This window comes from Pteropus medius, unplaced genomic scaffold, assembly GCF_902729225.1.
Source record: "Pteropus medius unplaced genomic scaffold, Ma_sr-lr_union100, whole genome shotgun sequence".
Classification (NCBI taxonomy): Eukaryota; Metazoa; Chordata; class Mammalia; order Chiroptera; family Pteropodidae; genus Pteropus; species Pteropus medius.
The window spans coordinates 4,711,934-4,726,753 of NW_024349804.1; the positions used below are offsets into that span (position 1 = coordinate 4,711,934).

Below are 14,820 nucleotides of genomic sequence, written 5' to 3' on the forward strand. Positions count from 1 at the left end.
CCTTTGACATGCATGAAAAGCAGTTAGTACATGGTAAAAACTCAATAAATTGTAACACTTCTAGCTATAAATTTGAGTGGAGAAACTTATTTAGTTCATGGAAATTGAAAATATGATTTCATAGCTGCAAATTAATAAAAAATGTACATAATTTACATTAAACATCAAGCAATACTTAATGAATTTTAATTCCACAATGCTTATTTTTTATTATATACAGAGGAGGGGGGACACTGTACACTCATTAAGGATTTCTAAAATGATAATATCTCAACAGTATTACGTCAGTATAATAAACTAAAATAATTTGATTCTTAAATTTAAATTTAGAAAAACATCTAAAGAGAGATAGAAAAAATTGTTTTACGATCTTTACAGGAACTAATCTGATGCTCACCAGAGCCCAAAATGCAAACCAGGCATCATCGGTCTTTACTCAACACTATTTACCTATAAAATAAGGCAAGCTCTTTTTAATCCCTAAGCACTGGTTGCCCTGGAATCTAAACCATCTCATGTAGGGGTTAGAGCCATCCTAATCAGGGGTTAGAGACATCCCAGGGAAGAATAAATCAAGTGCGAATACCAGAGATAAAGCCCGGAGCAAGACCAGAGTAGGAAAGCTTTTGCCAAAATACCAAGCCAAAAGTGAATGAAATTTATCTTGTAACATCACTGGAGTATAGAGCAATAACCATGCTCTGTTGTAGTCAGACATATGCATTTGGAAAACTGGCCTCATTATCTCCTAGCTGTGGGACTCTGGACAAGTTTCTTAGTTTCCTGGAATCCTAATTTTCTTAACATGTAATGGGGAAAATAAGATATGACTTTTAGATTGTAGTGAACATTAGAGAATATAGATAAACTATTCTACAGATTATTTATCAGATCTAGTTATTTATCTTATTTTGGGACTGTCCCAACAGTAGGACCATACGCTAGACTTATATTCAGGTAGCTCTTAAGGAAGATTGATTCAGAGGGAAAAATAGTAGAACCAGGGAAAATGAGAGGATGAGAAGAAAGAAAGAAATCCAGCACAAGATGCATTATAACATTTCCCACTGTGGGCCTCAGGGACTAGACTTGGCTGGGACTGCCTAGGGAGCAAACAGGTGACTTACAAGGCAGAAGGTTGGTGTGTTCATTCAGTCTCCTCCATTGATTGAGAGTATCATGTGCTCAGTGAGCTAAGGTGACAGAGCGGGCTTCTTTTTTTTTTTTTTTAGTAGAAAGCAAAAGGGTGCATTGCAGGGTATACGGATGAAGTTAAATGCTGTCAGCAATCCCATGAGTCTGAATGCCTAGCAAACAACAGCTGATTTTTGCTACAGCTGACATAAGAGGCAGGTCGTAGGGATCTGCTACAGTTTTCAATAAAGTTAGTTATAGTGGTGAAGTGCAAGGGCGCGAACCAGTTTTCAGCTGTCATATCCTAAGGACACAACTCAGAAATGAAGAGTTAGAAGAATTGAGACTAAAAGCAACTGCCAAGGTGCTTGGGGAGCAAAGCCCATGGTTTTTAACCGGTATGATCTGCCTCTGTTGTGGCTTCATGTTTAAGCTTCCTAAATTGGCAGCATTAATGAGTTACCGCTTTACATGATTACTGAGAATTTAGTAGTTTCGGGGACCTATTTGGAAAGCTCTATTTTGGCAATTTCCCAACTCATTTCTATTTGGAAATGTTAATGGTTTCATTTCTCTTGGAGCATAGGTTTAGAACTATTCTAGTTAACTATCCTCACCTTCTTTTCCACAGGATCAATATATAGATCTACCTCTAAACTACCCCAAATATCTCCACTTGGTTCCATTGTCAATATCGCCACCCAAGACCAAGGCGTCTTTGGTATGAGCTGCTTTCATTCTGGCTAACAAGCCATTTATTCTCTTCAAAGATACTGTAGTGCCATTTTAAAAACATGTCAGATCATTCAAATCTTCCAAAGTCTTTCCATTAAATGTTGAGTATTATCCAATTTCCTTTTACTGGCATATAGAACCCTATGTTGTTTTTCCCTCGATTACCTCTACGATTTTTTTTTTTTACCACTCTCCTTATCACCTACAACTATTTAGCCACAAAGACTTTCTGTTCTTGTAACTCCCCAAGATCATTGCTACATTGAGAACTTTCCACTTCCTGTTTTTTTTGTTCGTTTGTTTTTTTCCTTTCTGGAATGCTTTTCCCTAATCATAGCTGGTCCTTCTTTACCATTCACGTCATAGGGCTTCCTTGGCTACCCAAACAAAAGCTGCCATCCTGTCACTGTCTATCAAATCACATTATTTTAATTTCTGCATAACGCTAATCACTATGCTAAATTTTTTCTTGCTTATTTTTATGCCTACGTATTTTTCTAATTTCTCTTACTAGGATGTAAATATATAAATACAAAGATTTTTATCTTGCTCAAGGCTGTATCCTCGGTAACTAGAATAGTTCCTAGAATATCTTATCCGTTTGAAAAGTGTTTGTTAAATGAACAAATGAATGAATGAATGAATATATGAATGTAATGATCAGTGGGTATATTTTGAAAAGCATTGCTGAAGAGATGTGGTCCTTAGTCCCCAAATCTAGATTCTGTGAAACGTAAATCTGAAGATTCTGCTAATCTGTGGATCTGAAGAATCTGTGAAACTAACACCTGAAGATTTGCCTCAAGGAGCAGGGAGGAATTTATTCATTTCTCAGGTCATTCCAGGAATCCAAATGATCCTTAAATTTAGGGACAATCCTTTCTCTTTTCAGTGACTTTCATACCCTATATGGAGTCTGTAGTGCAATGCTGCTGTCCTTCGACTGGTGTTTACCCACCCATTGTTTTTACTGGACTTCGATGAGATGAGTACAGACATCAAGATGACATATTTAAAAACCTTTGTAGCAGTTTGACATCATTGTGACATCCAAGTGTGTGGCCATTTTTCTAATAATTATTTTATTGTTGTTTTAATATGTATTTTATTTATTTATTATTTATTATTATTTATGCCTACAGCACCTGGTCTTCCTAGGTGATCTCCCATCAAAAGTATTAACCAGGCCCGACCCTGCTTAGCTTCCGAGATCAGGCATCGGGCTTCTTCAGGGTGGCATGGCCGTAGACCATGGACCGTGGCCCCACTGGGGCGCGACCCAGGACCTTCTGCATGTAAAGCAGACATGCTAACCGCTACACTATGGAACCACATCCTAATTTACTTTTTTATTTTGGGGAATCTTTAACAAAATTAGCTTTATTGAGGTACAATTCACATACAATAAAATTTGCCTATGTTAAGCGAACCAGTTATGTAAGTTTTGAAAAATGTATACGGTCTGTAAACACTATACTAATCAAGATATAGAATACCTTCATTCTCTCCCTGCAAAAATCCCCTCAACCCTTTTGCAGTCAATACCCTCCTGTAAACTCCAGCCCCACAAAACCAATGGTCTGCTTTCTTTCACTATCATTTTGCCTCTTCTAGAATTGCATATAATTTCAGTCATGCAGTATGTAGTCTATTGATCTGTCTTCTTCCATTCAGCATGGTGCTTTTGAAATTTATCTAGATTTTATATGTAATGGCAGTTCTTTTTTAAAAATATTTTCTTAATTTTTCAATTATAGGTGACATTTGATAGTATATGGATTTCTGGTGTTCAACCTAGTGACTAGACATTTATATAACTTACAAAGTTATCACACCAATAAATCTCGTACTCATCTAACACTGTATATAGTTATTACAATATTATTGACTATATTCCATATGCTGTACTCTACATTTTCACAAGTACCAATTTGTGCTTCTTAATCCCTTCCCTTTTTTCACTCACCCCCTTAAGCCCCTTCCCATCTGGCAACCATCAATATGTTCTCTGTATCTGAGTTTGCTTCTGTTTTGTTTGTTTATTTTATTCTTTAGATTCCACATGTAAGTGAAATGATATGATATTTGTCCTTCTCTGTTTTATGCTCCACTCAGCACAATACCCTCTAGGTCCATCCATGTTGTTGTAGATGGCAAGATTTCATTTTTTTTTTTATGGCTAAGTAATATTTCCTTATATATGTACCATCTCCCCTTAATCCATTCATCTATTGATGAACACCCAGGTAGCCTTCATATCCTGATTATTATAAATAATGCTACAGTGAACATATGGATTCTCATGTCCCTTCAAAGTAGTATTTTAGGTTTCTTTGAATAAATATCCAGAAGTGGGATAACTAAGTCCTCCTTTGTCTCTTGTTATAGCCTTTGTTTTAAAATCTGTTTTGTCTGATATATATATTGCTACCTGCCTGTTTTGTTGGTTTGTTTCAATTTTCATGAAATATCTTTTTCCATTCCTTTACTTTCAGTCTGTGTGTGTCTTTCGATCTGAAGTGGGTCTCCTGTAGGAAGCATATGTAAGGGCTTTGTTTTCTTATCCATTCAGCCACCCTATCTTTTGATTGGAGCACTAAATCCATTTACGTTCAAAGTAATTGTTGATAGAATTATTGTTTTTTTTTTTTTAATTGTCAGTTTGTGATGGATTAGGAGAAAATATAAGCCTATCTTTCATCATAAATTTTTGGAGTAGACTCTATGAAGCCAGAGTAGAGATGAAGCCCAGGGAAGACTCATAAAGCCCAGGGCCAGCTCAGTACCATGATAGCCAAAATCTTTAGATAATTATCAAATCTAGGGTTTCTCAAATTTCAGAGTATAGAACTCTGTTAAATAATAGCAAATGTTTCTAGACCTTTACTATGTCCTTAAATGATTTATAATATAAAACTTTAATTTGCAAACAAAAACACATAAACTCTTCATGTGTATAGTTCTCATGCAACTGTAGAACCAAGTAATTTTAAAATCAAATTACAAAACTTATAAACATCCAAGTAATTAACATTCATATATGTAACTTGTTTCACTGAAACTTAATATTTTGGGGGGACAACATGATACTAATTGCTATGACGCAAGTTCTAGTAAATACAAAAAATTTCTAGAGCAGTGGTCAGCAAACTTTTCTTAGGAAGGGTAGAATAGCAAATATATGAGATTTTCTTGGTTATATGGTCTCTTTTGCAACTACTCAACTCTACTGTTGTAGCATGAAAATAGCCACAGACACAGTATAAATTAATGAGCATGACTGTGTCCCAGTAAAATTTTATTTATAAAATTAACCAATGACAAGCCATATTTTGCTGACTGTGGTTCCAGAGTATTTTGGGAGCACATCTTCTTGGGAATATAATGATATTTGGTTCTTGGGAATATCCTGGTATTCAGTGCTTAGTCTGGACTTTAGGTAATTGCAGTTAGTGAATAAAAAATCTGAGAATAGTAATAAGGGTCTTGTACAAGCAAGTAATATCCACACTGAATGATGTGAAAGCCAAAACAGGAAGCCACTTGAAAGAAACCTTAAGAATATCTACAAAATAACAAGAGCAGTTGAGAGCTGTTCTTAGTTATATCTGGCTGTAGATTTTCCTCAGGTTCTTAGTGAAGAGAAACTGGAAGTTTACATTAGATTTCACGACTCTTCAGGACAAAAACAGATAATAGTGATTAGCATGTGTTGAGTGTTCTTTTGGGGGGTGCCAGCCACTCTTCTGGTTTGGGCTACTAACTCAGGTCATCTGAATCTACTTCTTGTGCCCTTGAGTAGAGTTAAGAGTTTTATTTAACCATTTCCAATTGGAGATGCTAGTCAGCTGTTGTATACACAAGTCTAGAGTTTCTGAAAGAGGTTCTGGCTGTAGTTATGGATTTGAGAGGTACTATGAACATCGGATCACACACACACACACACACACACACACACACACACACACGCACAATTAAAGGGTTTAGCACCAACTCTGGGACACCAACACTGGTAGAGATCCAGGATCAAGGCACAAGCCATGGAATCACCAAATTTTCCTCTTTGAACCATAAAGGATTACAAAACTACACAAGATTCAAGTACTTGGTAAGCCATGGATTTTGCAGAGAATTCTAAAGTAAAAGTTACTTGGGTTTGTATGGAAAGGAATGATTATCACCAAAGCCCACAAATTACTGTAGATCCAGTTACAATAGTCCACTCTTATCCGTGGGGAATATGTTCTAAGGTCCTCCGTGGATGCCCTGAATAACACATAGTACCGAACCCAATATGTACAGTTGACTCTTGAACATGGGTTTGAACTGTACAGATCCACTTACATGTATATTTTTCAATTAAGCACAGTGCAGTTGACCCACAAAGTTCAAATGACCCACACAGTTTCATCGACCCGGGCAGGTCAAATCCACATTGTTCAGTGGTGAACTCCACAGTTGAGAATATGCATACATGGAGGACCAACTGTAGTAATAAGTAGCTTTTCAACTGCACAGTAAATAGGCGCCCCTAACCTCCTCATTGTTCAAGGGTCAACTGTACTGTTTTTTTCTATACATACATACATACCTCTGATAAAGTTTAATTTATAAATTAGGCACAATAAGAGATTTACAATAATAACTAATAATAAAATAGAACTATAACAATATACTGTAATAAAGTATATGAATGTGGCCACTTGTTTTGAGGGCTCCCTGCTGAATTCTTCCTGTAGGCTCGATGCTTTCTGATGCAACACGTTGCCATTCGTTGGAACACTTTTTCTATTTATGTCTCCCATCCACAAATTTCATGACTTTTCCATCTTAACTAAGCACTTTGCTTACTGTGACCATAACTTTTGCATTTGAGTTGTGACAGTAGAATTAGTAAATTTCTTTTCCTTTATAACATCGTGGAGAGAAGATTTATTCTCATTGTAGATTTCAGCAGCCTTGGCATAGAAAATTTTTCCATTTCTTATTAAGATGAGAACTTTTACCTTTTCACTTAACAGAAGCACTTTACAGCTTCTCTTTGGCAGAGCCAAATTGACAGCATGATCACTCTTGTGCCTTGGGGCTATTATGGAGTAAAATAGGGATTACTTGGACAAAAGCACTGCAATACCACAACAGTTGACCTGATAACCAAGATGGCTACTAAATGACTAGTGGGTATGGAGCATTTATAGCTTGGAGATCCTGGACAAAGGGATGATTCACATACGGGGCAGGATGGAGCAGGATGGCGTGAGATTTTATTATGCTACCTAGAATGATGCACAATTTAAATCTCATGAATTGTTTACTTTTGGAGTTCTCCATTTGTTATTTTTGGGTCATGGTTGACCTCAGGTCATTGAAATTGTGCATAAGGGGTGACTGACTATTCTGTATATGTTAGAAACTCACAGTCATTTTAAAATTAAAAATGAGAAAATGCAGTTTGGACTAAGGACACTTTCTGAAAAAAAAAATCTATTTTCTAAAAATTTGATCTATATTAAGGGAATTAATCTTAAAGTGTCTGCATCATCACTGTATAATTAGCACCCCAGGTTATATTTATATAATCCATTGAAAGTCTGAAGAAGCACAGTTCTATCTGGCAATGCAGTGATGAATAATACTCCTAACGGAGTTAAAAATTAAAACTAATTGGTTTATGCGATTGTTATTAAGTCCAATTTAAGTTAGTTAATGGAATTTTGTTTGGCAAGGGAATAGAGTTGGTCTTTGCAGATGATATTTTACTTTTGAAATAAGTCGCTGTCACCCTATTGAATCCTTGGATCTAAATAAGCCTGATGTGAAAATGTTCCCCTGTACTCCTTAGACCAAGGGTTAATTTTAGAGAAAATGGAGCAAGACAATTGATAGTAGTCTTAATACGGTGACATTCTTGTCTAAAATATTTTCATAACCGATCTTTATTTTGAGCAGCCTCTATATAAGACCAAAGCATTTAAATCAATGTGACAGTTAGTGGACTATAAATCCAAATTGCAGTTGCATAAATAGATTCCAGTGCCACCCAGTGAAGAAATAAATTATCTTTTATGAGAACTAGATTTGGTAGGAATGCCAGAATACTAAAATAGACAACATACAACTTAGTCTTCTACGCTATTTGTTATTTATTATTATTCAAGCATGATGGTTTCTTAACTGGCCTGCAAAATATAGCCTTGCTGAAATTTGAAATCAATATTCACATATTGATAGCCACAAATATCCACAAATTGATAACTTTTTAAACCTATATATAATGAGTTCTCTCAATTTTTTTTTTAATGTATCATCAGTTATACTAAAAAAAGGGAGCTGAGAAAATTCAAAATGGCAGTTAAAGTCACTTCCTACCACCTGCCATTTCAAATGGGTCATCAATTTCCAGACTCTTTAAAGAAAATAAGAGGAAAGAGATGGAAATGGAAAATGGGAGTCCTGCCATTTCTTAATTTGCTTCTGGATGAGTTATTTTCCGAAATAATTCTTTCCCAAAGAACCTAAATGGCAGCATTAGAGATACGCAAGCTCCAGCTAGTGATCTGATCAACAGAAATAAATCCGTGTCTCATTTGGAGGTATGAGTTTGCCATATATAAAGAACATCACCCACGATAAAATGGACAAAATAAGAGTAAAGGTTGTCTGTGTTCAATCACAATGCTCTTTACAGTGTTTGAGCTTCCATCACTCTTCGGGGGGAAGTCATGGTTTTTGTCCTAGGCATCCAGCAGACCAGGTCATAGCCATTTGGGCAGCAACGTTAAATGACTTTGTTCCTCTGCTTCCCACCTTTACATGATATTTGCTTCACAGATTTCAGTGCTGGAAGAAACAAAAGAGATGTATTATAGATAACGATCATAACTGCTTAACCCTTGTCTCATTTGCCCTGAGAATACTCGCCGGAGGTGCTTGTGGGGGCAGCTTTTGCCCTGAGATAACTCGTGGGTTACAGTCCTAATCTCACCCCCAAAGTTTGCCACGATATATCTCACTTTTATTATTATTTTTGCATCGCTCTAGTATATCGATAGTCTTTGGAAACAAATGACATCATTCCATTTATAGCATTCTGTTTTTCGTAGTTCCATGCTGAAAATGTCAAATCCTAGAAAACATAGCATTCCTACGCATGATGTTAAATGAACGTTAGCAGAAAGCTACACTTTTTTTTTCTAATTGGGAAAAGGGTTAAGTGCCTGTACAAGATCACTTTATGAATTTGAGTCATAAAAAAAAAAAATCAGGTTTCTTTATTTTGAGACGAGTGATGAAGGAAGAAAAAATATAACTGATTGATATTTATTCTGCATTTACAATATGCAGTTGTAAACCCTTTCCATACATTAACTCACCTAATATTTACCGCGGCCGTGGATACTACTTACTATTCTTCCCGTTTACAAATGAAACTCACCATCCAGCAGCTCCTTTTCATGGGCAAGGTTACACAGATAAGAATTACATTCTGAGATTTAATCAGTGTTCTTCTCAACATACTATACTACTCTCAGGTCATGAAGAAAATGACTTGTCCATTTCTACAAGGGCCACAATTGGAAAACGACTGACGTGGTTGAAATTCTCAACCATGGAGGAAAAAGAGCCACTATTTCACAGTGTTTTACTCACTAGGGTAGAATTCAAAACAGAACATTTCAGAAAGAAATATGATGCTTAGCATAATTGAATTTTCTTGATTTCTGAGAATTAGCCTTATGATTTCTAACCATTCTGACAATCTGTTTAAACCAATGTCTTGATTTCCTTACCTTACTAATCCTGGTAGTATTTTTACTTACAAAACTTAAGGTTTTCCTGCTAAATGTTAGTGATTGTAATATAGAATTATAATACAGAAATAGTGCAGGGCATTTACTGATCCTACTCCAAGACCAGGATCTCACACGTGGTAGGTATTTAATCAACATCTACTAATGCTAAAAAATGATTTCAGGACATCCTTTGAAAGTCATGCATTATTTTTCTTTTATAAGAAGGGAAAAATAAATCTTGGAGCAATGGCAGGATCTGTATTTAAGTATTTAAATTAGTACAGAAACTATAGTTATATTAATCCTTTATAGTAGATTATAAACTAGATACTCTAAAATGTGCTATTTCTAAAAGCTTCTATGGTTTCATGCTGCTTAGTAAATAAGATAGAGGAAATGCACAAGGCTTTTCACAAATTTATGTCACTTTTTCTGGTTACTACCTTCTCCCACCCTTGCCACTGACACCTCCCTGACATGATGTAAACTACCTAGAATTGGTCAGATGTCTTCCACCTTCATGCCTTTGCTTACGCTGCTCCCATAGCTTAAGCTGCCTTCTCTCCATCACTGCCTTTTCAGGTTTTATTCATCCTTCGTCTTTGCACTCAAAAGCCATTACTCCCAAGAACTGTTAGGCTATCCCAATGTACTAATGTCCCCTTTCTGAAAGTACCATGACATTAGGAGTTCATTTTGTTATCTCACATTTTAGTCTAATATGTATCTCCCCTGTCTGATTAATAGAAACTTAAAAATATCTGACAATTTCTTTCACAATTTCTGTAAATATTTGTGTATATAATGTGATGTGCCAGCTACTGTAATCACTCCAGGTTTTCATTGTATAAGTGCTAACAACCTAAATTAGAAATAAAAGGATATAAAATGTTTTCTATTGATTTATTGGTTAATGTTTGTATAATATTCTTACTTTACAATTTCTTTCCCCCAGGTCTTTGGAGAGAGACTCATTGTCTTCCAGCTTTGAATGTTCCTATTAAGAGAAGTCTGAAGCCAGCATGATTATATCTACCGTGTGAGTAATTTGCTTTTTCTGCTCAAATGCCTAAAGAAAACTTTCTTTGTACTTGAAATTCAATGACTTAAACCTGATGCATGTTGGTGCTAATTGTTCCCTATCACATTTTACTGAAATCTTGTCTGGTCTTAAGTATCTGCCGATTTAGTTCTATTTATTTCCGTGAAGGTTTGGAAATACATACTTTTTTTCTCTTTATTTGTTGCTCACCCGCATTGTTTCTGATTATCCTAAGGTTTTTTGTTTTATTTTGTTTTCTGTTGATTTTCAGGTAGCTCTGTTGGTTCTCTGCTGATTCCACTTTATAAATCAATTCAGTAATAATGCTGTTTTCTTCATCAGGTTTTCAGTATATCTTTTCATCTTTTGTTGGTTTATCTGTATGTTTTTCAGACTCTGGTTGATTAAATTCGTATAATAATTTATATTTGTTTTAAAAGATAATACTTTTGAAGAATTTTCTTTTGTTCTTTTATTTTTCCTTTTAGATTTATTTGTCCTTCAAATACAATGTTGTTGCTCTTCCTCGTTTTATCTTAGCTGAATTTGTATGAGTGTTGTGACTTTTTTTTTTCTTCGGCTCACTCCTGGGCAGCTCGGTGACTTCTTGAACACTAGATGTTTTCCTTACCTATCCAGGACTTGTTCGTTTTAATTGCCAACGAGTAGTTTGAGGGTTAGGTGTTTGGTGTTCTGTCCATTCTTCTGTAGCTTCGTGGAATGGGGAGGAAGGTCGTCTGAAATAGTGGGCGTGCAGTATTTACACACTGTCTGCTCTTTTTTTTTTTTAATGTTCAGTAATGTCCTTTATCAAGTTTCATTCCTCCTGGTTGTAAAGAATCATCTATTCTCATGGCACAGTTACCACTGTGCTTTGTATCATTCCCCCAACTGCAGCCGCCAGTTTCCTTCTGTTACCAGGTTTTCCAGCAGCCATATCCACTACCAGTAAGAACAGAGGGAATTCAAGGATATCTACTCAGTCTGCTTTTTTTTCAAAATGTTGGAGTAATGTTGAAAACACTCAGGGTCTATTACTTTATTAGTAAGGCGTCTAAGATTAATAGCTCTCCTGAGGCACAAAGACACTAAGCTACTATAAAAATTTCTATTTCAGTCCATGACTTCTAATTTCTGAAGTGTTAGATGGTTCTATTTTCCATGTATGGTTGCTGATGGTAAATTTTTCTTTATTTTTACTATCTATGTTTTTTATTCATTTTATTAGATTCCAGGATGGTGGAGAGGAATTCTATTAATCATCTTTATTCTGCTATCTCAATCCTTAAATTCTTGTTCATTTCTTTTCAGATAACATTTCTATTGCCTTTATAAAGGCCCAAACTCTGGTATTTTTAAAGAGAAGCTATTTGTGGCTTAAATAAACATCATTTATAATTGCTATCCTAATGCTCCCAACAGGAAGGTTTACAAAAACTGACTTTCTTTTTGGGAATACCATCACTAACACTAGCACTATCTTAGGCACTGTTAGAACAGAGAAATTTAAGAGAGATGTCTGTAAGAAGCACGCTGTTTTACCAAGGAAAAAGACATGACAAATTTTAGGTGTCAAATTGTATTATATTAAAAATAATCATCACAGGTGGAAATAAACAGTGATATTTGAAGGAGTAAAAAAGGCTTCAAGGAGAAATAGGATTTAAATCTCAGGGATGTTTTTTTAAAGAAGATGAATTTCAGTAGGATTTTTAAGAAGTAGTAATAGGATTTGGACTTCTGATGACAACAGGAAATGGTAGTTGAGGTGATGGGTATATCCTGAGCAAAGGAGAGAAGAGAGAAAGTAGGGGCTATATTTGGATACATCATATCAATCAGTTTGGCTTTAGTATAAAGTACAAAAAGAGAGGCAATGTAAAGCAATGCTTTAAAAAGAAATTAGAAACTCTTAGTAACAACCTTAGTGACTTCGTGATTCTAACCTTTAGCTTTGGAAATTGCTGGCAGATTTAAGATAACTCCTGTGTCAGATTCTACGTCTTTCAGTTGAAATATTTTAATTCCTTTCCTCCTGTTGAGAAAAATGAGCTTTTCTAGCGAGCCAACCTCATCTTACTGAGTTCAGATTCTACAGGCTGGCATTAGTAACAACAGATTAGAGGTGTGAACTTCCTCAATTTATGTTAACAAGGTGCTAAATGCAAAGGCCAATTATGGCTCCTCCTGAATGTCAACTTCCTGTCACCTGAATCTCCAGTGAATGAGCTTGATCAGGGCATGGCCCTTGTCCTGTGGTATTTATAGGATTCTCAGCTGAAACTTATTGGATTCTTGAAATTGTGGGTTGTCGATTCCTCAGGGTATTGAGAAATTTTGTGGATTTGCTGTAAATGCCCCAGATGCTTTCCAGAACACCTGGCAATAAATTCCAGCCTCTTTACTTCCCATTTCTTCTGATGCAGGGTTATTAAATATGAAATATTGCATGCTGAAATTCACATAAAACAGCCTAATTAGTAATAGGAGGAAGTGAGAGCAAGGGCACACGTGGTTAAGAAAGGGATAATGGAGGGGCCAAGAATAGGGATCTATAATTGCAAAAACACGGGGAACTCAATCCCCTTGCAGAGTTTCAGTGCCCTGCCTGTCCTACTACAGTTTCCTTCTGCTGACCTTCTCACATTGTTCAGGCTATTTTTAATTTTTATGACTTGTTTTTTGTCTTTTTTTTTTTAAAATAAACATTTTATTATAGGATAGTTTTACATTTATAGAAATCTATATACCCCTCACTCAAATATTATTGGAAAACACCAGGATACAGACCCAATTCACTATAGGGAGGAAAGGTATTTTGTTTTATTGCCCCCACCCCCAAATTCCTTTTCTAACTTCATTATACTCAGTGTTATTCCCTAGTTTAGGTTCTCAAACATTCTGATAGAATATGCTTATTAAAATAATACTGTGACTCAGGTTCATATATGTTGCTCTTTCTGCTTACAACAGAGTTAATTACTCAAAGCATGGACAGTGGATCTCTTCTGGTCTACAAAATATTTCTAACCAGTCCTCAAAGCAGTAAAAAGCTCAGGCCAGAATTTAAATCCTCTTCATTGCTGGGTTTCTTGTAGCAAGATATTTTTTTTAGGAAGGAAGATATGCATTCATTTGTATTCTGGTGCCATCCTCTGGCACATTCTCATTGCCTTGTCTACCTGAAAGATTTCTACTCGTTCTTCAACCAGCTATCTACATTACTTCCCCTGGGAAGCCTTTACCATGGGCTTTCCCCATCGCCCCACCCGCCACTGCTCTCAAATCTAGTCTTTCTTACAAACACCAAAAAGTAAGTACCTTGAGCAAGGTTGTAAAACTTCATTAAAGAGTCAGAAAGGCTATCATCAATAAATCAAAGAACAAGTGTTGATGAGGACATGGAGCAAAGAGAACCCTCCTACACTTGTGATGGGATAGTAAATTGGTGCAGCCACTATGGAAAACAGTCTGGAGGTTTCTCAGAAAGTTAAAAATGGATATACCTTTTGACCCAGCAATTGCATTTCTGGGCATTTATATAAAGAAAACCAAAACTTTAGTTCGTAAAGATCTATATACCCCTATGTTTATAGCAGCACAATTCACAATAGCCAAGATATGGAAGCAACCTAAATGCCCATCAACAGACGATTGGATAAACAAATTATGGTTCATATATACATTGTAATATTACTCAGCCATTAAAAAAAATGAAATCCTACCATTTGCAATGACATGGATGGACCTAGAGGTTATTATGCTGAATAAGACGAAGGTAAATGCCATATGATATCGCTTATATGCAGAATCTAAGGAACAAAAAGACCAAACTAATCAAAAACAGCCTCACAAATATAGAGGACAATCTGGTGATGGCCAGAGGAGAGGGGGCTTGGGGAGCTGGGAGAAATGGATGAAGGGTTAAAGAAGTGCAAATTAGTAGTTAAGAGATGGTCACGGAGATGGGGAGCATGACGTAAGGAATGCAGTCAGCATTAATGTAATGGCTAGATGGAGAGTCAGAGGAGAGAAAGAGTAATTAGGGTATCGTTTTATAAACTAGATAAATATCTAACCAATGTACTGTATACTTGAAACCAATAATAAAATAAT

At 35.8% G+C, this 14,820-nt stretch overlaps 1 pseudogene; it reads right to left on the reverse strand.

The window, feature by feature from the left end:
* Positions 1-3,002: 3,002 nt before the first annotated feature.
* Positions 3,003-3,119, reverse strand: LOC120583000 (uncharacterized; annotated as a pseudogene).
* Positions 3,120-14,820: the final 11,701 nt, after the last annotated feature.